The sequence below is a fragment of the Solanum verrucosum genome, unplaced genomic scaffold (genome assembly GCF_900185275.1).
Source record: "Solanum verrucosum unplaced genomic scaffold, falcon-dt-bn FXZP01000118.1, whole genome shotgun sequence".
Lineage (NCBI taxonomy): Eukaryota > Viridiplantae > Streptophyta > Magnoliopsida > Solanales > Solanaceae > Solanum > Solanum verrucosum.
The window spans coordinates 1,125,106-1,147,963 of NW_026020568.1; the positions used below are offsets into that span (position 1 = coordinate 1,125,106).

The window sequence follows — 22,858 nt, forward strand, 5'->3', positions numbered from 1 at the left end:
TAAAACTCAAAAATAAAGAAACACATCCAATTAAGGATTGCTCTAATCCATTTAAATTTGAAAAATGATTAAAGTGTTTCAAATATTCAAAAATTTAAAAGATCTCTTACTCTAATCTTATAAAAATATATTTAATGAGATTTTATTATCGCGCGAAGTGCGGATCTATTAGCTAGTTAAATATTAAGGTCACAAAAGAATTGTATTCATCCTATTGTATCCTTTGGTGGTGTATTAATGTTAAGTGCAATGCTATATGTGATGACAAAGTAAAGTTTAAAAACCAACACATTTTTTTTTTTTTTGGAATTGACAAAATATAGGAAGTTCAAAATTTATCTCTTTCTCCATTTAATTACACTAGTTAAGTATTTTTTTTTCTTGTCCCTTTTTACTTGTCCAAATTTTATTTTTTATTTGTTCTTTTTTACTTTTTATTTTTTGACAAATCAAGAAAAAATAATACTTTTAATCTATTATATCCTCAATTTATTTAGAGAGTTAATATTTTTGAAAAGTGGTAGAACCTCTTTAATGAGTAAATTGATTTTGGAATTCTATCAATTAACAGGGGTAAAATGGTAAACTATATCAATTATTATTTCTTTAATATGTGTGCCAAGTAAAAAATGGACCAGTAATTAGGGACACACGAAGTATTTATGTTTTGTAAGTATGTATTGTGTTAATTAATGATAACATAAAATATATAGGAGTATTAAATAAATTATTGTGAATTGTGATGATAACAACTTTTTTAGATCTAGTTCAATAACAAATAACTTTAAAAAAGAATTAGATACATCTTAGAACTCTTAATTACTATATGGAGAGAAAAATATCAATTTGCATTATTAAACACAAATATATGCAAATAACTATTATTAGATTATAAATATTTTTTATTTGTAACAATAACTTAAAGAAACTCAACTTCATAGGTGTTCTAGGACTATATATCATCTATCATCCTTAATACAAACGTAATAGTTGCCGGCACAACGACATATGAAATTTGAAGTGCAACATTAATGTATAATTAGATAGGTAAGTACATGACTCATGAATATAAAAAAAAACTACATACATGTTTTATGAAAGAAAATATTACAACTCTAAGAACAATTAAGCTTTTAATATAACTACTTTAGTCTATATATTTCGCACATTTATTTTACGTTAATCAATAAAGTTATATCCAAAAATAATAAAATTATTAAAGAAATAAGAAGAAACAACTTATGTTAAAATAAATATTATATTTGTATAAAATGATAATAATTTCATATGTGCAGATTAAAAAGCAATTTAAAAAAAAACACTCATAAAGCTCTTTTTCTTTAATACAAGAAATAGAGTAATTTTTCAATTGCAAATGACAAAAATCAATGGAGGAAAAAATTGCATATAGTAAGGTACCCCTAAATAAAACTGAATGTTAACTACGGACAGCAGCCCACCAGCATGTCAAACACCATGAATGTTTCCCTGTATAAATTCAAAAATAAGGATCATCAACGAACGTGGGGTTGCAATATCATGTTTTTTATGCATATTCAAAAATAAAGATTATTAACAGATGTGAAGCTACAACATCTTTTATATATATATATATATATATAGAAAGAGGGACCATCAATAAATGTGGAGCTGCAATACCACATTGCATATTCAATAACAAGGATCATCGACGAGAGCTGCAACACCATGTTTCCCTATATATATACACATGGTGTTGCAGCTCCACGTTCGTTGATGGTCAAAAATTATCTCTAGCGGCAATTAATTAATGACAATAGCTGAATTGTTGCTAAATATGTACTTTTAGCGGCAATTAGCACTATTTGTATATGTTTCTAAAACCTTTAGTGACATTGAATCTAATGACACTTAACTAATGACGATAAAAACTTTAGCCCTCTTTATTAATGTGTCTATTTATTACCGCTAAAAGTTATTTTTATTGTAATATATGCATATTTAAAAATCGGGACCATCAACAAACGTGGAGCTGCAATATCATGTGTTTCCTATGCATATAAAAAATAGAACTCACTAACAGATGTAGAGCTACAACATCATTTTTATTTATATGTATTCAGAAATAGGGACCATCAATGAATGTGGAGCTACAATAGCACGTTGCGTATTCAAAAATAGGGACTATCAAAGGATGTAGAGCTGCAACACCATGTTTCCCTATATTATTCAAAAATTGGGATCATCAATGAATGTGGAGCTGTCTTCTTTCTTTTTTTAATTAGAGTTTCAAATTTAAATTTGAAATATATTTTTTTATTATTTGAAACCGCTTCTTTTCAAATAGAAACTTATACCCAACATGAATTTAGAGTAGTCGAAAATATATCTTTTCGAATTTAGAGTAGTTAAAAAACTTACACAACACAAATTTACGAGAAATTTACTTTAAAAATTTAAATTGTCACTGTGTTTCATAATTTGTTGAAAGTATCGCAAGATTGTAAAGATATAATAGCCATGTTTGCTTAAATATGTCAAAAAAAAAAAATTAAAAAATAATAATTATCTTTTATTAATATTTAATTAACTTTTATCTTAAAATGACCGGAATGTAAGATTTATTATCCCATTTAAAAAGTGAGATAACTGATTTCATAGAATAACCCATCATTGAAATTCAACCTTGAATTGGGGTTCACCAATTTATTTATTTTAAATTTCTTTTTTGATAAGTAACAATTTGGTTTGATTATATTAGTTTAAAAAATATTTGTGAATATCATTTGAGGTTTGATCAATCTTTTATAAATATTTAAAGTGTATTTTTTTAAAAACATTCTCCGAAAAACAATTCTCGGAGAAAAAACTACTTTTTTTTACCCTCTTAAACAAATTTTGTTTTTCTCAAAAATATATTTTTTCTTCTAAAATTTTGTCAATCATGCACTTTAATTAACTTTAAAAATAAAACATTTTTTTAATGATAAGGAAAATCCGCAGCCGCTATCTTTTGGGTGTGCATAGGGTAAAACCCCTGCTCCTATGCAATAGCTTGCAAGCCATATAGGAAAGGTAACCTGCACTAGGCAAGTCCGGTGCGATGAGCTCGACCCAAAATAAAACATTATTGGCCTTGAAGAAACTTAACCAAATAAGCTACTTTGTTTATGGAAAAATTACTTAGATGAGTTTTAATAAATAATTACTGATTTTAGCGATACTTTTTATTTATTATCATTTTTAGCAATACATAGCAAAATTATGTTAAAATCTGTAATATGTATTAAAAGTGAATTATGTATGCAATATATATGTATTATAATTGTTTTTTTAAAATATATTATGCTTATTTGGTAAGAAATTGACACATTGTATTATAAGTATATAAACATGTGTGATAAATGTATTATCCATCAATAAAACTTGTATTATATGTGTTTTATAAATTGTTCTATATAATATGTATTAAAACTGTATTATAAATGTATTAAAAGTGATCAAGTGAAAAAAAAAATGTTACTCTCTCTGTCCCTTATTACTTGTCCATTTTTTCTTTTATAGTTGTCCCTAATTACCTGTCTATTTTGACAAATCAAGAAAAGACAAATTTTTTGACCTATTATACCCTCAATTAATTACTTTGAAATAGTAGAACTTCTTGAAAATCTTAAGTTTTTAATTCATCTACTTCATAATTAATAAAGGTAAAATGGTAAACTCATTATGTCAACCATTATTTTCTTAATAAATGTGTCAATTCAAAAGTGGACAAGTAATTAGGGACAAAGGGAGTATTGCTATAGATAGTATATTTGGCCTATCCATCGGTGTCCCCCTAAAGTTAGCACGATGTTTCACTTAGACACCTTAACTAGACGATATTCATTTTAGACACCTCATGTAGAGTCTCTCTGTGTCATTTTGACACTTTTTTTAATATTAGTAAAAATATATAATGTGTGTGTGTTACGAATGACGTGTAAATTAACAAATTAAACGATGTCATTTGTCATTTGTGTCAAAAGTAATTTTTAAATAATTAATTTTGAGTAAAAATAAAAATTGACCAATGAGTTAATGACACATGACCCAAATAATTACAAAATAAATAAAATTTAAATCAATAAAAAAAAAACCCCACCCCCAAATGTCCCCCTCCCCCTCCCCAACCCCACCCCAATGTTGTCTTCTCCAAATATCCTATTCGTTTTGTAGAAAACCGTCCTCCCCCACCCCCCTACCCCACCCCCCAAAATCCCTCTCCTGATTTGTGTTTTGCAAAATACGCCCCCCGGCTTGTCTTCTCTAAATATTCCTATTCACGCACACCAAACCTGTGCACCATCGTATTTTTTTGTTAAAAAAAAAGATTACGTTCACTTTCGCCCTTTTTTTTTTTTTTTTTGCCTGATAAATAGTTTGATAGAGAATGTAATATTTTTGCTAGTTCAAAGAAATTTTTAGCTTAGAGCTCCATTCTTTTGTGGAAATCTTCATTCACAATGGATGGAATTTAACATGGGTAAAATGGTGGCTGAAAAATGGGGAAAAAGAAGAAAAAAATTAATTAAAGAATCATTTCACGTGCTGGTCAATGAGTGTACCACACTCATTATGTCATGTAAACAAAAAGTATCAAAATGACATAGCGAGACCCTACATAAAGTGTTTAAAATGAACATCGTCCAGTTAAGGTATCTAAGTGAAACATGATATCAACTTTAGGAGGCCATCACTGGGTTAGGCCTAAATATTTTGTTAGTATATTATAGATATGTTATGTAAGCTTGCTAAAACTAAATGTTAAATAGAGAAAATACATCAAAACACCCTCGAACTTGGCAGCAAAATTTACTTTAGTACTTTAACTTTACGGGTAATTATTTACCCCCTAAAGTTAATTCAAGTGAGTTTACTATCACCTTACACATATAATACCACTTTCATACCTATGGGTGAAATGCACGCGCGCCACTTAAGCGCCACCTCTATGCCACATCGATGACACGTCAGATAATTGGGAGAAAAATACTTCTTTATTTTTACTTCCCCACATTTTTTAAAACTTTTATTTTCACTATTCACCCATCCACTTCATTATTTCATATGGGTCAAGTTCTTAACATCTAAAATTTCACTTTGACCGATTCATCCTATTTTTCATTACTTTGTAATTATTTATTATTACTTCCATCAATCACCATACTTTCTTTTTTCAGCTAAGTGAAGCTATCAACTTATATCAACAATGACACTTTTAAATTTGTGCAAAATCAGTGTGCTTAATTTTTTTTTGATATGTTGTTAATTTTCGTGTTTAACTTCGTAATGCATATCCAGGTTTAGAATAAGTAATGTTTAAAGTTAGATGATTAATTATTTTTTAAGGTTCTGACACTTTGTTAATTCTTTATTAATCAACTCATGGTTGAAATTTTTTAGAGATTTGCTATTTTGATTTGAAACTTTCTCTTTTATTATAAACTACTTAGAAGAAGGAGAAAATCGGAGATATAGGATGAAGAAAGAAATAGAGGAACAAGAGGAGAGGTGTGGAGGCTGTGAGGAAGAAGAAAGAATTAAGAAGAAAAGAAATTGGTTGGGTTTGGGGTAATGGGCGTAAGGAAGAAGAAGAAGAAGAAAAAATGGAAAAAATTGTATTGGCTGAAAAGAAAAAAGAAAAAGGGCCTCATTTAATATTTTTTCTTTATTTACGCGTTGATATTGTTATAATTTGCCACGTCAGTTATTCGGGTGATATAAAATTCACTTATAATAAGATAACGGGGTAAATAATTACCCGTAAAGTTAAAGTGTTAAAGTAAATTTTACTATCAAATTCAAGGGTGTTTTTATGTATTTTCCCTGTTAAATACGGACAGCAGCCCACCAGCATGTCAACCACCATGCATGTTTCCTCGTACATATTCCTATTCAAAAATGGGCACCATCAATGAATGTGGAGCTGTCGTTTGTTTTTTTGTTTTCTTTTTATTTTTTATGGGAGGTTTCAAATTTAGATTTGAAATATAATTTTGTATTAGTTGGAAGCGTTTTTTTCAAATAGAAACTTATACAACACGAATTTAGAGTAGTCGAAAATATCTCTTTTCGAATTTAGAATAGTCAAAAATCTTACACAACACAAATTTACGAGAAATTTACTATAAAAATTTAAAATGTCATTATGTTTCATAATTTATTGAAAGTATCGCAAGATTGTAAAGATATAATAGCCATGTTTGATTAAATATGTCAATTTTTTTAAAAAAAAATAATTATCTTTTTTTAATATTTAATTAAGTTTTATCTTAAAATGACAGGAATGTAAGAATAATTATCCCATTTAAAAAGTGAGATAATTGATTTCATAGGATAATCCATCATAATTTTCTTTATATACAAAATTGAGTTAAAAAATAATAATTAAAAAATAGGATAATCCATCATTGATTTTCAACCTTGAATTGGGGTTAACCAATATTATACGCCATTTTTTAAAAAAAAAAATAGCTTATTTTATATTTGTTTTTTGATAAGTAACAATTTGGTTTGATTATATTAATTTAAATAATATTTTTGAACATTATTTGAGGTTTGATCAATCTTTTATAAATAATTAAAATGTATTTTTTTAAAAACAATTGTCGGAGAAAAAACTACTTTTTCTTTTTACTTTCCTGTAAACAAATTTTGTTTTTCTCAAAAATATTTTTTCTTCTTCTATTTTTTTTGTTAATCATGCACTTTAATTAGCTTTAAAAATAAAACATTTTTTTATGATAAGGGAAACCTGCCGTTGTTATCCTTTGGGTGCGTATAGGGTAAAATCTCAACTCTTATGCAATAGCTTGCAAACCACATAGAAAAGATAATCTGCACTGGACAAGTCCGATGCAACGAGTTCGATCCAAAAGTAAAATATTTTTGACCTTCGAAGAAACTTAACCAAACAAGCTATTTTGTTTATCGTGAAAGAAAATCTCATCAAAGAAAAATATATATTTTTATTTAATAAAAATAATGATAAGACAGCCTGTAATTAATTCCTCTTCTTTTAATTTTTTTTTTCTTAAGATGAATAAAAAAAATTCATTATATATAAGATATTATTTTAATTAGTGTTTTGTGTAATTATTTTATTTTAATTAGTGTTTTGTGTAATTATTTTATGTTAGTTTGCATTCAAATTTATTTTTAATATGTCGAGTGATAAGTTAAATAGGAGTTGAGTTTTAATATATTTCTGTTAAAATGGGAGAAAATAGTCAAATATCTTCGGTAAGCATCGTCATGGCTATAAATTATAATATTATTTAATATTTAATCAATTTTCATCTTTTAAAATAATCTTTAAATTGACTATTTCTTTAATATTATCGAAATTGATATTTCAAAATTCTTAGCCACTATATCAAATTTATATATTTTATTTTATGAAGATACTCATTTTTTTTTAATTTTTATTTTCGTACATCAATAAATTATTATTTTTAGCATACATTTTTAAAAAAAACTTTATTTGATGACTGAAATTGGCAAGTAAATACATTTGTTATCACTGTATGAGCAATTACTTTGGATTTAAATCAATTTAAATTATTTTTCTAATAAGAAAAAATTAACTAAAAATGATTAAATTTGAACCATTCAACTTTTAAGATGACACGTCTACCACAGGACGAAATGGAGGGATTGAATACAGGAGGCCCACAAACTAAGAAAAGGACTAAATTGCAGCAAAACTGTCTAAATTCTCATTTTAGTTCTACAAATAAGTTTGTAAGAAATGTCATCAAGTGAGAGTACTTCCACCGAGCTTCTTCACGCTCAAGCTCAAATTTGGAATTATATTTTCAACTTTGTAAGTTCTTCGGCGATAAGATGTGCACTTCAATTAGGAATTCCTGATGTCCTCTACAAACATAAAAAGCCCATGTGTCTTTCTGATCTTTCTGATCTTTCTGCTGAATTGTCTGTCGTCAATTCTTCAAATATTTCCTTCTTGCCAATTTTAATGCGTTTTCTTGTGCAATCTGGTTTCCTAAATCAACATGAAGATCACTACTTTCTTACCCCAACTAGTCGACTTCTAGTGAAAAATGAGCCCTTCAATGTTAGGTCATTATTGCTTCTTAGCCATAGTCAAGCCTTCTCAAAAGCATGGCCTGAGTTAAGTGATTGGTTTCAAAATGATTCTCCCACTCCTTTTCATACCGCTCATGGAAAATCTTTATGGGATTACATGGGGGAGAAAAACCTAGAGTACTAGGTGATATTTTTGATGATGCATTGGCTAGTGACTCGAGGTTGAATACCAATGTACTTATTACAAAGTGTTAACATGTGTTTGAGGGGTTAACATCGTTAGTAGATGTTGGTGGTGGCACGGGTATTGTTTCTATAGCCATAGCCAATACTTTTCCTAACATAAAGTGCACGGTACTTGATCTCCCTCAGGTTATAGGTGACCTAAAAGGAAGTGGGACTTTGGATTTCATTGGAGGAGATATGTTCGATAAGATTCCTCATGCTAATGCCATCTTACTCAAGGTACATACATATACAAAACATTTTCTTCTCTCTTTCAATCCTTCTTGATCTTCTCAACTTAATTCATATTTGTTGAACAGTGTGTTCTACACGACTGGAATGATGAAGATTGTGTGAAGATACTGAAGAAATGCAAAGAGTCAATTCCAAGCAAGGAAGAAGGAGGGAAAGTAATAATCATAGATACCGTACTGGAGGATCCAAAAGAGAGAAATGAGTTTGTTCGAGCACAACATAATATGGATATGGTGATGATGGTTCTCTTTGGTTCCAAAGAGAGAACTAAGAAAGATTGGGAGAAGTTGTTCATTGAAGTTGGTTTCAATGAATATAAAATAATTCCCACTCTGGGTTTAAGGTCTCTTATCGAAATTTACCCCTAAATTGAAAATGCATGTAAAATTAGAGTGTTGGCATGTTTCTTTATTTGCAATGGTGTTGGGTTCACCAATGCTCCATTTAATTTATGTATTCTCGTTTTATTATATTATTAGATGAATAATTTGTTTTGATTGTAATATAAATTCATTATGCTACTATAAAAAAATGAGGCTTGCTTAATCTACGAAGTATCAATAAATTGACAAAAAATATTTCTAGTCGTAATTTTCGCTCTAAATTATTTCTAACTGTGGTGTTTTCTAAATCACCTTTTGTTGCGCAATATAATACCATTGTAAAGAACAAGATACAACACAATTGTGTTTAAAAGTTCAAAACAACTTGCATAGTCATATCATTTTTACACAAAATTAATTACTTTATGTAATTTTCATAACCTTTAATGATATGGATTATTTTTGCAGAAAGTCTTTTATGAATTATATTATAATTATACTATTAGTTATTAGATAGATTTAGAGATATTGTAAGAAATTAGAGGTTCAATAGCAAGATATTTATTACATAGTATAAACATGTGAGTTAAGCTTTCTGTATCACACAAACACAATTATTTGACGTGAAAAGATATCTCTCTCAAAACTTTATAAAAAGAAGAAGTTATAAATCACAAACTTATTGAAATAACATTTGAGATAAACTTTCAATATTGAATTCAAAATTATAGTTAATTACTAACACATTAAACACACTAGTGAATAAAGTAAAAGAGAAAAGAAATGTTAACATAATTATGAAGTTACAAAAATTTTAATACAAGTATTAGATTATAAATAATTTCTTTTATTTGTAACAATAACATAAAATAATTCAACTTCACAAGTGTTCTACTAGATATCATATATCATCAAATATATACTAGTTAATTACTTAACATAGCTATAGTTAGCCTTAATTACAATTTGCAACCTACTTTTAGCTATAATTACGTGACTCAGCTTTTTAGTTTTGTATAATTTGAAATTTGTATAACTTTTGTATAATTCAGAATTTGTATAACTCTTTACACTTCTGATGTTTGTAATTGTATAAATTCGTTATTTTGAGTTTATACAAAAATAACTGAATTATACAAATGTACTCACGAATTATACAAATCCACGAATTATACAAATGAGGCAGCTTGAACTGTAGCTACAACCCGTAAATGTGCAAATTATAGCTATGAAGCATAATTAAGTTTATTATAATAACTATTTGCGAAAGTTTCTCAAAAATAACTAGTTTAATGTATATATTTCGGACATGTATTTTACGTCAATCAATAAAGCCCACCTGCACGTCAAGTTGCATATAGTAGGGTACACCTATTAAATAAAATTGACGGACAACAAACACATGTTTCTTATACATACATAATTCAAAAATAGGGACCATATGTCGAGCAGTATTTTCTTACTTAAAATTTTTGAATATAATTTTTTTTTAAGAAGAAGCGATTCTGTTTGAATAGAAACCTTATACATCATGAATTTAGAATAGTCGAATGTATTAAACATTAGATGAAAATTTATTTATTTTTTTAAAAAGGAAACTTTCTCTGATTTTTATTATAAATACATTACTTATTAAAAAAATATTTTTATTTTTCCTTATTATTTTTAGTGTATCATGTTTTATCTTTACTATTAGTTATATGTATTCAAATTATTTCGATTTAAAAACTATACATCAATTAATATAAGTATTACGATAAATTATGCATATTAGTTTATTATTTTTTAAATGAATATGCAAAGTTTAAAGTGAACAAATAAAAATAAATGTGTCAAAACTCAGACAGTCATAAGTGACACCACACTAAACAACCTAGTGGAAGAACCATCAACTAACACGAATCAGATGCAACGCTCGCACTCAAAAAGAGGAACACAATACATGTTTTCACCCATAGGTTTGCCCTTATTTCCAATCAATCTTTGGTTCGGCTCACTCAAGATAAAAAAGGTCTTTCTAAGGCTTGTAATGGGGATGAGTGTGTATGGTCATTTAGGATTAGTGACTTTTTCCTCGTGAGATGTGGTATTCTCAAGGCATCCCTTTCTTTTCCTTTATCAATTCTTTTTTTAGTGCTTCTAAGTCATCTTTTTATTCACCTCCATGAATTGCTTGGAAACCCAATTTTCTTTTGTACTTTATTCCAAAATTTTTTTTTTTTTTTTTTGGAGGGGTTCCATTGTTCTGCAACACCATGGGTTAAGGGAGACTTTTCTTGCACTTCTTCACTTCTCCTTTTCCTTTTCACCACACCCCCAACTTAGGCTTTTGACCTAAGTTGGCTATTTGTTAAACCACAAATCAAGAGGATTATAGGTAGTGGGTCAAGTAAGGTCTAGGGTTCATCAAAGTTCTTCCAACGAAAGGTAAGGCTCAAAGGGTGTTCAAGAGAGTTTCACACGCTCACGAGTAGGCCACAAAAGAGGTATATGCCAAATTTGGCTCACACTGTTCAAAAGTTGCCTAAGATCATTTCAAGAGCACACCTTACTAAATCAATTAGACTAACGGGGAAAATTCTAGGTTTATTCATGAAAGGTTCAAAGTAAGCTCATCACACAAGGCATCGTCACTTAAGTCAAACAAGACCACACACTTTCGCTAGTGTGTAACGGTCATTACAAGATAATCAATTCGATAAATGGCTAATCACAACGAGATGCAAAGAGTTCACATATTGTCTATGCGACTTCATTTGACCTCATCTAGCCGTACATTCATGTTCGTTCAATTGACCGCACTATTCAAGTCATCTGTATTGATCGAAATCGAGACTCAAATTTTTGCAAAAGAACAACCACATTCAACTCACGAGGGGTGGCAAAATGTGTCAAAAATTCAAATTTTTTCGGAAGGGTCAAAATCATTTTGTAATTAAAAATAAAAGGAGCCTTATTCTCAAACATCCACAGAAATCAGATAAACACAATTTAAAACAGAACAACTCAAATATAAACACAAACACGAGCAAAACGTAGCACACACAGGTGGACCTCACCCCACCAAAAATAAAAATATTTATCCTCAAATGCAAATAAAATTAAAGATAACTCAAGACAGAGAGAGAGGTAAAGAGGGGATCCTGTCTACATAGCCGCTCCATCTGTTTAGGGATCAGTGCCAAGAGTGACCTCCAGAAGGACCAGCTTCATTGTATCCACCAGCACGAGTCTTTGCCAAGGAAGCCTGGACAGTAGCATCTATCATGATTTCTTCAGTCTCGGCTATGTCATCCGATGTAACTTCCTCAAACATCCCTTCGTCAGTTTTTGCCTCTGATTCAAGATCGGTTGTATGCTCCATTCCATCTCCATGTCTTGCGGTAGTATGAGGCATTTCGGGCACATCTGGAATCTCTACTGTTCCAAAGATCATGGACACATCGGTGGACTTCATGTGGTCCATATCTTTTCGCAGTTCAGCAATGACACTTTTAAAGTTGTCACCTTCTCTGTGGACCGTTGGTTGTGCTCACACATCGTTATTCAGGCTTCTAGGGCATCAATGGTAGTACTCAGAGGTGTCACAACATCAGTTAAGGCAATCTGGACCATGCCTGGAATAGAGGCCTCTAGGCTAGCAGCTTGACGATTAACAGAAAGAGCCAGCTGTCCTATCCGGAGTAGGGACACCCAGGTGAGTGGAAGTCGGGAATCAGCAGCAACAGTAGTGGGTCTTGACGATCATGCAGCAGCAGAAAAACCTGGAGAATCAGCGGGAGTAATAGTGGCAATGGATATACCTGAAGGCCCAGGGTTCAGAGTTGACAGATGTGCCTCTACAGGCGATGATTCTGCGTTTACTAGCTCTATCGATGCTGCATTTTTCCTTTCTGCCTGATCCTTAAGATACTCGGCTTCGATACTCCGAATGTCAGTAGAGGCTGTGGGCATCACTTCTACATCCTTATTGACATCTCGAGGCACCTGGGGTCGTTTGCATAATTCTGTGATCAAAACTGGAAATGGAAGTGAGGTTCAGCTTTGTCTTGTACTCATGAGTATCTCTGAAGCAATTATTGTACCCAAGTTTATCTAAGTCTCATCTATGACGCAACCCAGGCAAGATGCCTTGGCAAGGCGAATGATCGACTCATTTTGGGATGGCATAATTGTGTTAGTGATAAAACCAAACCAAAACCTTGCGGCTATGTTTAATTCTTTCTTTTCAATCGGAACTCCTTCCACCGCCCACTTTGGAGTTTCATCTGCAATTAGTGGGGCTAACCACTCTTTCATCTCATCCATCTTCTTTGTTCTGATAAAGTACTGGCAGTGATCCCTAATATTTGTAGGCATGCCCAAGACTGCATTGATTTTCTCATTATCACACTTCACCCTCCTGCCTCTGACAACCACATAGCTAACTTATTTGAAGGTTGCTGCTAGTTGTTTTTGCTAGTGTATTAGTGCACTATATGCACTGTAGAACTCTCTTACCCAGTTTGGAATATAAGGGACCCGGGGTTTGGTGAAGATTTGGAACTTGTGGTATCTCATACACTCAATTATCTCTGGGTATCTATCTATAACCCCGTCTATGGACAGATGCTTTTCTTCCAGAACTGTCATCATCCCCTTAGCCTTTACTCAATTCGTTGATTTAGGCTGAGGACTTTGTAATGGAGGTGCTAATACAATTATTTGCGCTGGAACTGGAGGTGTAGTAATTGTAGGCTGGGGAGTCCTGACCTTGGATGAATCATTCAACTTCTTAATTCGCCGATCAGCCCTCTATGCTATTAACAGTTCATTTTCATCAGAACCCACATCTTCACTTTTAGATTGGTTGGGGTCATTTCTATAAAAGTCATTATGTTCAGTGCTTGCATCTGATAATTTAAGGGTCTTGTGTTTGCCCTTCCCTTTTTCGCAAGTTGTGGAAAGTCTAGCAGCTTTGCTTCTGAATGTATCTGCATCCTCGTTCAATGTAATGCCTTTCTTTCTACTTTGAGGTGGATTGCTTCTTCCTGCAACTTTAGATCTAGCCATTTCTGCAAAGAATTCGGAAGAAGTTAAAACACCTACATCGAGTATAGAGAAACACAATTGCAGAAGGACTCGCCGAATAGATTGGCGAGTCGCCGACTGATTTTGGCGATCAATATTTTTGACCGAAAGTTACAGAACACTAATTACAAGCAGCATGAAGTTAAAGGCAAGATGGGATAATTTGGCAAATCACCAAGTAATTCGGTGAGCTCGCCTTAGCACGCTGAATAGTCTAAATCCATCAGAAAGGCACATCACACGACATAGGATAAATTACTTGGAATGAGAGCATACATATCATAATTAAATGCAGGGTTTGGAGAGCTAACCTTTTAGGCAAGTTAGATCGAGACTGTGATGCTAAGCAGCAGGTTATCACAGATCCAAGCACTACTCAAGCAGCTAAAATACTTACGAGTTGCACAAATTTTGAAAATACTAAGTAGGTGCGATTTTGTGAGAATCGAGAGTGAGAGGGTATGTAAAAAGGTTGCAAGTTAAATCCCGTGGTTTTATAAAACCCATCCAGATCTCACCCATTCGACGACATTAGTTGGATCTTTCTCGCCGAGTTTTACAGGACCCTTAGTCAAAGTGAGAATCCAAATGACGGTCTTTGTAGCAATCGCCGATCTAGTCGGCGTTTCGCCAATTGGACTTGAGCAATTCATCATGTACTTTTCACAAACTTTTCATCCCCCAATCGTACAAAATCAAAACACATTTATTTCAAAAATAACAAAATTAAAGTAGTTAAGGGTTTTGGGTTACCTCCTAAACAGCGCCATAGTTAACGTCGTGGCACGACGCAGGTTATTACCTAAATTTCACTTTTGGGGTTAGTCAAAACATCTTTTGGCAACCCCTTGTCTTGTGCCTGATGGAGATTAGGCATTACATGACCCAAGAGAGTTTCAATTAGCTAGATAAATCTAGAGTGAGAACTGTTCATCTGATTTAACACTTCTACATTTTCTCTAATCTTCTCTTGTACTCTATCTTGCTCATTTAGCTTTTGAAGAATGGTTAATAACATATCTTCGATACGTTTATTTTCAATGTCCATAGATCTTCCCTGCTCAATAGGTGGTCTGCATTTGCTCTTCTCTTTGCACATCACCTCCAGTTCCTCAACCATTTGGGTCAAGTTATCCATCTAACCTAGCAAAATGATCAATTGCTGGTCCTTCTCAGTATCCTTGTTAGTTTTAGCCACAAGGCCAAGGAATTTGGCTGCAATCTCATAGGAGTATTTCTCACGACCACCTGGCATAAGTCGGTCGATTAATCCTCTGTTTTCGGGATTTAGACCCCTATAGAAGTATTCTAGTAGAACTAAATCGGGGATTTCATGAGTTGGGCATTGTATCAATAGTGTTTTAAACCTCAACCACGACTCATGAAAAGGTTCTCCTTCTAGATGATTTAAGTTCAAGATGTGATCCCTGAATCTCATCACTTCTATTGGGAAGTACTACATTGGTCCACCATCCCTATCATGTATATTCATTATCACGTCTCAACACACAAACAAGCTAGACAAAACTAAGAATTAGATAAGTAGACTACAACTAAGAAGAACAAAAATTCTACTAATCTAAAAATTCTCAAATAACACCACTCCCCGGCAGCGGTGCCATTTTGATGTTTAATTGCGTAATCAACGACACGTCATACAATTTGAGTGTCTACGATCGTGCAATAGTATAGTAACCCAACCAAGGGTTGGGATCGTCCTAAGAGAGTGGTTCTGAGAATTAATAGAAAAATAAAATTTATTTCTAACTAGTCGTAGCTAAAGACATTAACGAGTAAAAACATTATAAATTAAGAGGGGGACACAAATGTGTCAATTATCAAATGGGGGTTTTGTCACAAATAAATAAAAACAACAAATTAACAAGGGAATCTAAACAATGAGAGAGGGATTCTTGGGATATGACCGAAATACGGGCTAATCTAAACTATTAGGTACATGCTTTCAATATAAAATTTATAAAGTAATAGTGACTAGGCTAAGCTTTATGTGGAAATAAGTTCTCTCTCGAGCAACTTACCCCGTTTCAAATGGGTTCCTCTCGGACACCCACTTGCCGCATGAAGGTCAGCCTACGCCTTACCCCACTCACTCTTAGGATATGGGACTAGGGATCACCCTCTTGGGCTGAACCTCACGTTGACCCACTCCTTAGGCCATCAATTTAGTGGTCTTAGTTTTACGACCTCTCTCTCGAGCAAGCCGAAAACACATAAATAAACTTGTATTTGCAACTACAAATTCATTAGATTCATACACAACCACTAAATGAAATCACAATTAAACTACAAATAAATTATCAGCAAGCAAGACCCAACAAATATCTTAAACCATATTCACTAAATCACATCCCAAGAATTGTGGTTTTTAGCCACACATCAAGAGATAGAAATTTATACCTAAATGAGTTTGCATTCAAATGGATATGAAGATTTAAGTCCTGTTACAGGCCAAGAATGAAGAATCCAAGAGACCCAACTCCAAATCTTGAAGATGAAAACCCTCTTCTCCTTCAAGTCTCCAAAACCCTCTCACTTAGCGCAAAAAGTACTATTCTATCTGGAAATTATAATAATTGTTTGATTCTCCCTAAAATTAATAAAGAGTTTAATATTTATAGACTTCAGAAAATAGTGCTGGTGGATCGCTTGGCGAGGTTAGTCAAAATCGCCGATTAACTCGGCGAATCGCCGTTTAGTGTAGTTCATCACCTTCTTGCACTAGCCTTCATCATTGTCGTGCTTTGTGTCATTGGGTGACATAATACTGCTTCGTGGAACTAATCGACGAAATGCCGACAACTCCTTTTATAGCATTTTTTATCCTGCTCCTTCAGGGCTTCGCGTACTGGAACAAAGGGGGGAGTGAGTCCCTTCGCTTGGCGATGCTCAGGCTTCAACTTCTTCGTTCTTTTCAGCCCTTTTGTTCCTTTTTGCGCCTAAGTGTCCATGCTTCCACTAAAACCAAATACCTGAAACATAAGGGTTTTTATCAGATATTAAGATAAAAATAAGCATTCGAGGACACAATTTCTATTAAAATAAAGCCCTAAATAAGTCCAATTTATGGAATCATCAATAGCCATAGCCATAGCCAAAGCTTTCCCTAACATAAATTGCGCGGTACTTGATCTACCTCAGGTTATAGGTGACCTAAAAGGAAGTGGGATATTATAATTAAAATATTAGTTATTAGATAGATAAAGAGATATTGTAAGAAACTAGAGGTTCAATAGCAAGATGGTTATTACGGAGTATAAACATGTGAATCAAGCTTTCTGTATCACACAAGCACAATTATTTTGACGTGAAAAAATATCTCTCTCAAAACTTTATAAACAAAAGAAGTTATAAATCACAAATTTATTGAAATAACATTTGAGATAAACTTTCAATATTGAATTCAAAATTATAGTTAATTATTAACACACTAAACACACACTAATGAATAAAGTAAAAGAGAAAAGAAATGTTAACATAATTATGAAGTTACAAAAATTTTAATACAAGTATTAGATTATAAATAATTTCTTTTATTTGTAACAATAACATAAAATAATTCAACTTCACAAGTGTTCTACTAGATATCATATATCATCCTTAATGCAAAAGTAACATTCACCGATAGAATGGCTTATGAAACTTGAAGTGGAACGTTAATGTATAATTAGATAGGTAAATAACTAACTTATGAATATAAAAAAATTACATACTTGTTTATGAAAGAAAATTTTACAAGTACACTAGTCTCTAAGAACATTTATGCTTTTAATATACTTCCTCTGTTTCTAATTACTAGTCCATTTTTAACTTGACACACCTATTAAAAAAAATAATTGACATATTGAATTTATTATTTTATTCCTATTAATTGATAGAATTTCAAAATCAATTTACTCGTTAAAGAGATTCAACCTTTTTAAAAAATATTAACTATCTAAATAGATTGAGGATATAATAGATAAAAAATATTGTTTTTTCTTAATTTGTCAAAAATAACAAGTAAAAATTAAAATTAAACAAGTAAAAAGAGACAAAAAAAAAAAATTAAGGAAAAATTACGCACATAAGCAAACATATACTAGTTAATTACTTAACATACCTATAGTTAGCCATAATTACAATGTGCAACCTACTTTTAACTATAATTACGCGGCTCAGCTTTTTAGTTTTGTATAATTTGAAATTTGTATAATATAATTTGATAACTTTTGTATAATTCGAAATTTGTATAACTGTTTACACTTCTGATGTTTGTAGTTGTATAAATTCGTTATTTTGAGTTTATACAAAAATAACTGAATTATACAAATATACTCGTGAATTATACAAATGAGACAGCTTGAACTATAGCTACAACCCGTAAATATGCAAACTATAGCTATGGAGCATAATTAAATTTATTATAATAGCTATTTGCAAAAATTCCTCTAAAAGTAACTAGTTTAATGTATATATTTCGGACATGTATTTTACGTCAATCAATAAAGCCCACCCAGCACGTCAAGTTGCATATAGTAGGGTACACCTATTAAATAAAATTGACGGACAACAAACACATGTTTCTTATACATACATAATTCAAAAATAAGGACCATATGTGGGGCACTTTTGATCAACTATTTGCTCGGCTAATCCAAATTGGCTCTTATTTAATTCATTGATTTGGTGTTGCGTACATCTTGAGAATCATTCAATATTTATTCGCGAGGATGACTAAGGACCGTATTGTCACGACATGAGTCTACATCCTGGACGTGGCTGGTACTCAATTGATGGTCCCCAAGCGAACCCTCATCCTGGCTGACTACAAGCGGAAGATTAACTTAAGCATGCAAAAGCTTAAAACTGAATAAAATTCAATAAACTCAATTTTTCGGAACTTCAACCCAAATGAACAACTTAGAATAAAAATAATATATTCAACTTGCCATAAAATAGGCAACTTAAGCCTTTAAAACATTAATAAAATAAATGAATAATACAAACTTCTCAACTACTAACTATCTATGAAGCCTCTAATTAATAAAGATGGAAGTCGGGAAAAGACCCACGACATCCTGACTAAACTGAAAAATAAATGAAATCTTCCGGAAACTAGGAGGCACACCATAGCTTACTCGAACTCCCGGATGTATCAATGAATCTCCTGTTGATGATCCTGAATATCTGTGTCTGCATCATGAAACGATGCATGCCAAATGGCTCAGTACGTGGAAAGTACGAGCATGTAAGGGGAATTCTAAAACATAAACATAAGCTTGAAACTTGATAAAAAGGAAACATACTTACCTCTTTTCAAACTTACTCAACTCAAGGAATACTCAAGGATACTCAAAACTACTTAAACTTACTCAACTCAGAAGTACTCAAGGATAAAATACTCAACTCAGAGATAAGATACTCAACTCAAAGATATGATATTCGACTCTGGGTACTCAACTCTGGATACTCAACTCAATATAAAGCAACAATACACATTCAATATATGGAAAGCTTTATAAAACAGTAAAAACAATTTGGTTCGTTAAAGAAAATGCAATAACAAACTCAACTTTACTTATATAATAAAGTAGTATAGTTTATGTGGGAGTTTCTCTAACCGACAATCACCACTATGAGCCTAAGTGGTGATACAACGTCTTGCCCACGCTGCCAGAACTGTCCTATACTTTGCCGTCATATAGAACGCTTAACTTAGTAAATCAACTAGCTTATGCTAAAAGCATCTGAAGGAGTCATCTAAAAAGTATGATCCTTTACTACCCATGATGGCTACATGGTTTATGGAGACGTGAGTTATCTGAACCCAAGCTCATCCCCATATCGGTGCTCAATACTACTCCCAAAATATACTTTAGCTCATATGTTTGTAAAAACAAAACTCTTTCTTTGGTTTGAGATAACTACTCAAAAACTTAGCTTAAAAGCTCTCTTGGAAATCTCAGTTTCCTTTCTTGCTCAAATGTGAAAACATTTGTAACTCTTTGGGAATACTTAGTTCCCGAATAATCTTTGAAAAATGAACTTTACTCTTACTCTTTACTGAAAACTAGCTCAAAGACTCTTTTGGAAATCTCAGTTTCCTTTCTTGTTTAAATGTGAAAACATTTACTCTTTGGGAATACATAGTACCGGTATACTCTTTTGAAGAAATGCACTTCAAACTTTACTCTTTACTCAACTCAAAACTCAAGTCTTAAAACAAAGTTAAGACATTTGTAAAAGACTTTTGGAAAAATTTATGAACTACTCTTAACTTGACTCTTGACTTCTCTTAACTTGACTCTTAACTTCTATTGACTTGACTCTTAACTTTCCTTAAATTGAATTATGGATTCAAGGATTATGATTTGTGATAGGAAATATTTCATGATGCTCATGAGTGTTTGTAGATAGCTAAACATGAGAAAAGATCAAGAAATCATCGTCTGGGAACAAGTCCGCGACGCGGAGTTTCATTTAAATATTTGATTGCAAAATTAAATTTTTGAGACAGAGGAGTCCATGTCCCAACCGTGACGTGGAGCTGGTTTTTGTTCACTGGGGGAGAAAGTCTGCGACGTGGACTTGCGAACCTAACTCAAAGCAACACAAAAACTCGTCATAAAGATCTCAGAAACATCTCAATTCAACCCAATTCAAGAACGATATCAAATTCAAGAATACAAATCAAGAACATCAACATTCAAACTCTTTTAGGACGAATTCACGCTGAAATAAACATGTTTGGCATGTGGGTGAACAAACCCAACATTATGAAAGCCTCACATACCTCATAGGGATCACCCCTTGACGAAATCCACGAGCCTAGCTTCAAAAACTTGACGATTTCTTGCTCCTTCTCCTCTTCTTTTCTCTTCTCTCAAAACCTTAACTTGTTTCCCAAAAGCGTAAACTGAATCCAATCAGTTTAGACCCCAACTTAATTAGCAAAAACGAAATTAACTAATTGGGTGGTGAAAAGACCATAATGCCCTTCTAAAATCCAGATTGGACTTTTCTTATTTGAACAACCCAACTTCCAATGGAAATAACTCACTCATATGAACTCGGAATTGCACAAACTCGGCGGCGTTGGAAAGATTATTCCAAGATCTTTCCTACGATATCTAGAAAAACACCTAACGCATCCTGAGCTAGGAGTTATGGTCGCTTGAAGTTGACCAAAAACTCAACTTAACACACTTAACAAATTTTCCTAAACATCATGAGATCTTTCCTATTACAAATCATAATCCTTGAATCCATAATTCAATTCAAGGAAAGTTAAGAGTCAAGTCAAGAGATGTTAAGGGTCAAGTGAAGAGAAGTTAGGAGTCAAGTCAAGAGAAGTCAATAATCAAGTTAAGAGAAGTTCATAAAGTTTTCTAAAAGTCTTTTACAAATGTTTTAACTTTGTTTTAAGACTTGAGTTTTGAGTTGAGTAAAGAGTAAAGTTTGAAGTGAATTTCTTCAAAAGAGTAAATCGGGACTATGTATTCCCAAAGAGAATTCCAAGAGAGCTTTTAAGCTAAGTTTTCAGTAATTATCTCACACCAAAGAAAGAGTTTTGTTTTTACAAACATATGAGTTAAAGTATATTTTGGGAGTAGTATAGACTAGTGGATACACTTAGTTAGGCGTTCTATATGACGGCCAAGTATAGGACAGTTCTGCCAGCGTGGGCAAGACATTGTATCACCACTTAGGCTCATAGTGGTGGTTGTCAGTTAGAGAAACTCCCACAGAAACTTTACTACTTTATTTTATGAGTAAAGTTGAGTTTGTTATTGCATTTTCTTTAACGAACTAAGTTGTTTTCTACTGTTTTAAAGACTTTTTATATATTGCATGTGCTTTATTGCTTTATATTGAGTTAAGTTATTCAGGAGTTGAGTAAAGCCAAGGTAAGTGTTTCTTTCAGATTCTTTTTAAGCTTAACTTATGTTTAGTATTCCAACTCGCATACTCGTACATTCAATGTACTGATGCCAGTTGGCCTACATCTTATTATGATGCAGACGTAGGTAATCAGGATCAGCATCTAGCGCCTCGTTGATCCAGTTGAGCACTTAGAGTCAGTTGGTGAGCCTCTTAGCTTTTCGGCGAACCCATTTTATTGCTTTCAGTATTTTAGTTCATTAGGATGTCGTGGGTCTTGTCCCGATGTCCATCTCAGTTATTTAGAGGCTTCATAGACAGAGTTAGTGATGTTAATTCATGAGACTTTACTTTTCCTTTTCAGTTAAGTTGAGACTTGAGTTGCCATTTTGACAGTGAATGTTATTATAATACATTCTAAGTTATATTTTGAGCAGTTCAGTTTACTTGTTTTAAAAGTATTTATCTTGGGTAAAGTCTTCTGCTGAGTAAGTAAGCCAGGCTAAGAGTTCGCTTGGGGCCAGCAATGGTTCTCGAGTGTCGACCATGTCCAGGGTGTAGGCTCGGAGAGTGACAAACTTGGTATCAGAGCACAAAGTTCAAGAGTCATAGGGAGTCTATGAAGTCATGTCTGTAGAGTCCTAGTTATCGGTTTTGAAGCGCGTCACATCTACAATTAGAAGGCTGCAACATTTAGGAAATTCCTTCACTTCTTTCATACTCACTTCGTGCGATAGAGTGTATCTCTATAAAAGACATTTTCTAACTCGTGCTTACGCGTAACCGATTTTGAGTTGTCATATGGTCTAGAATGCCTTCATGAGGCGTTTATTTCCTCATTAGCTAAGAGAAGCAAAGAGATGGTTGCCGACATGAGGAACATGATGAGTTTATTCGTAGTTGGGTTGAAGCGTCTGTCAAGTAACGAAAGTAAGGAAGCCTTGCTAATAGGTTACATGGGCATATCAAGACTAATGATCCATGTGCAACAAGTTGAGAAGGACCAACGGAAGGATAGAGAAGAGTTTGAGAAT

General features: G+C 32.5%; 1 protein-coding gene and 1 pseudogene across 1 annotated transcript in view; one reads left to right on the forward strand and one right to left on the reverse strand.

Moving 5' to 3' along the window:
• The window catches only part of LOC125810577 (protein COP1 SUPPRESSOR 2), a 184,819-nt gene that overhangs the window by 75,613 nt on the left and 86,348 nt on the right, over positions 1-22,858 (reverse strand). The window lies entirely within an intron of this gene.
• On the forward strand, positions 7,772-8,918 carry LOC125810573 (myricetin O-methyltransferase-like; annotated as a pseudogene).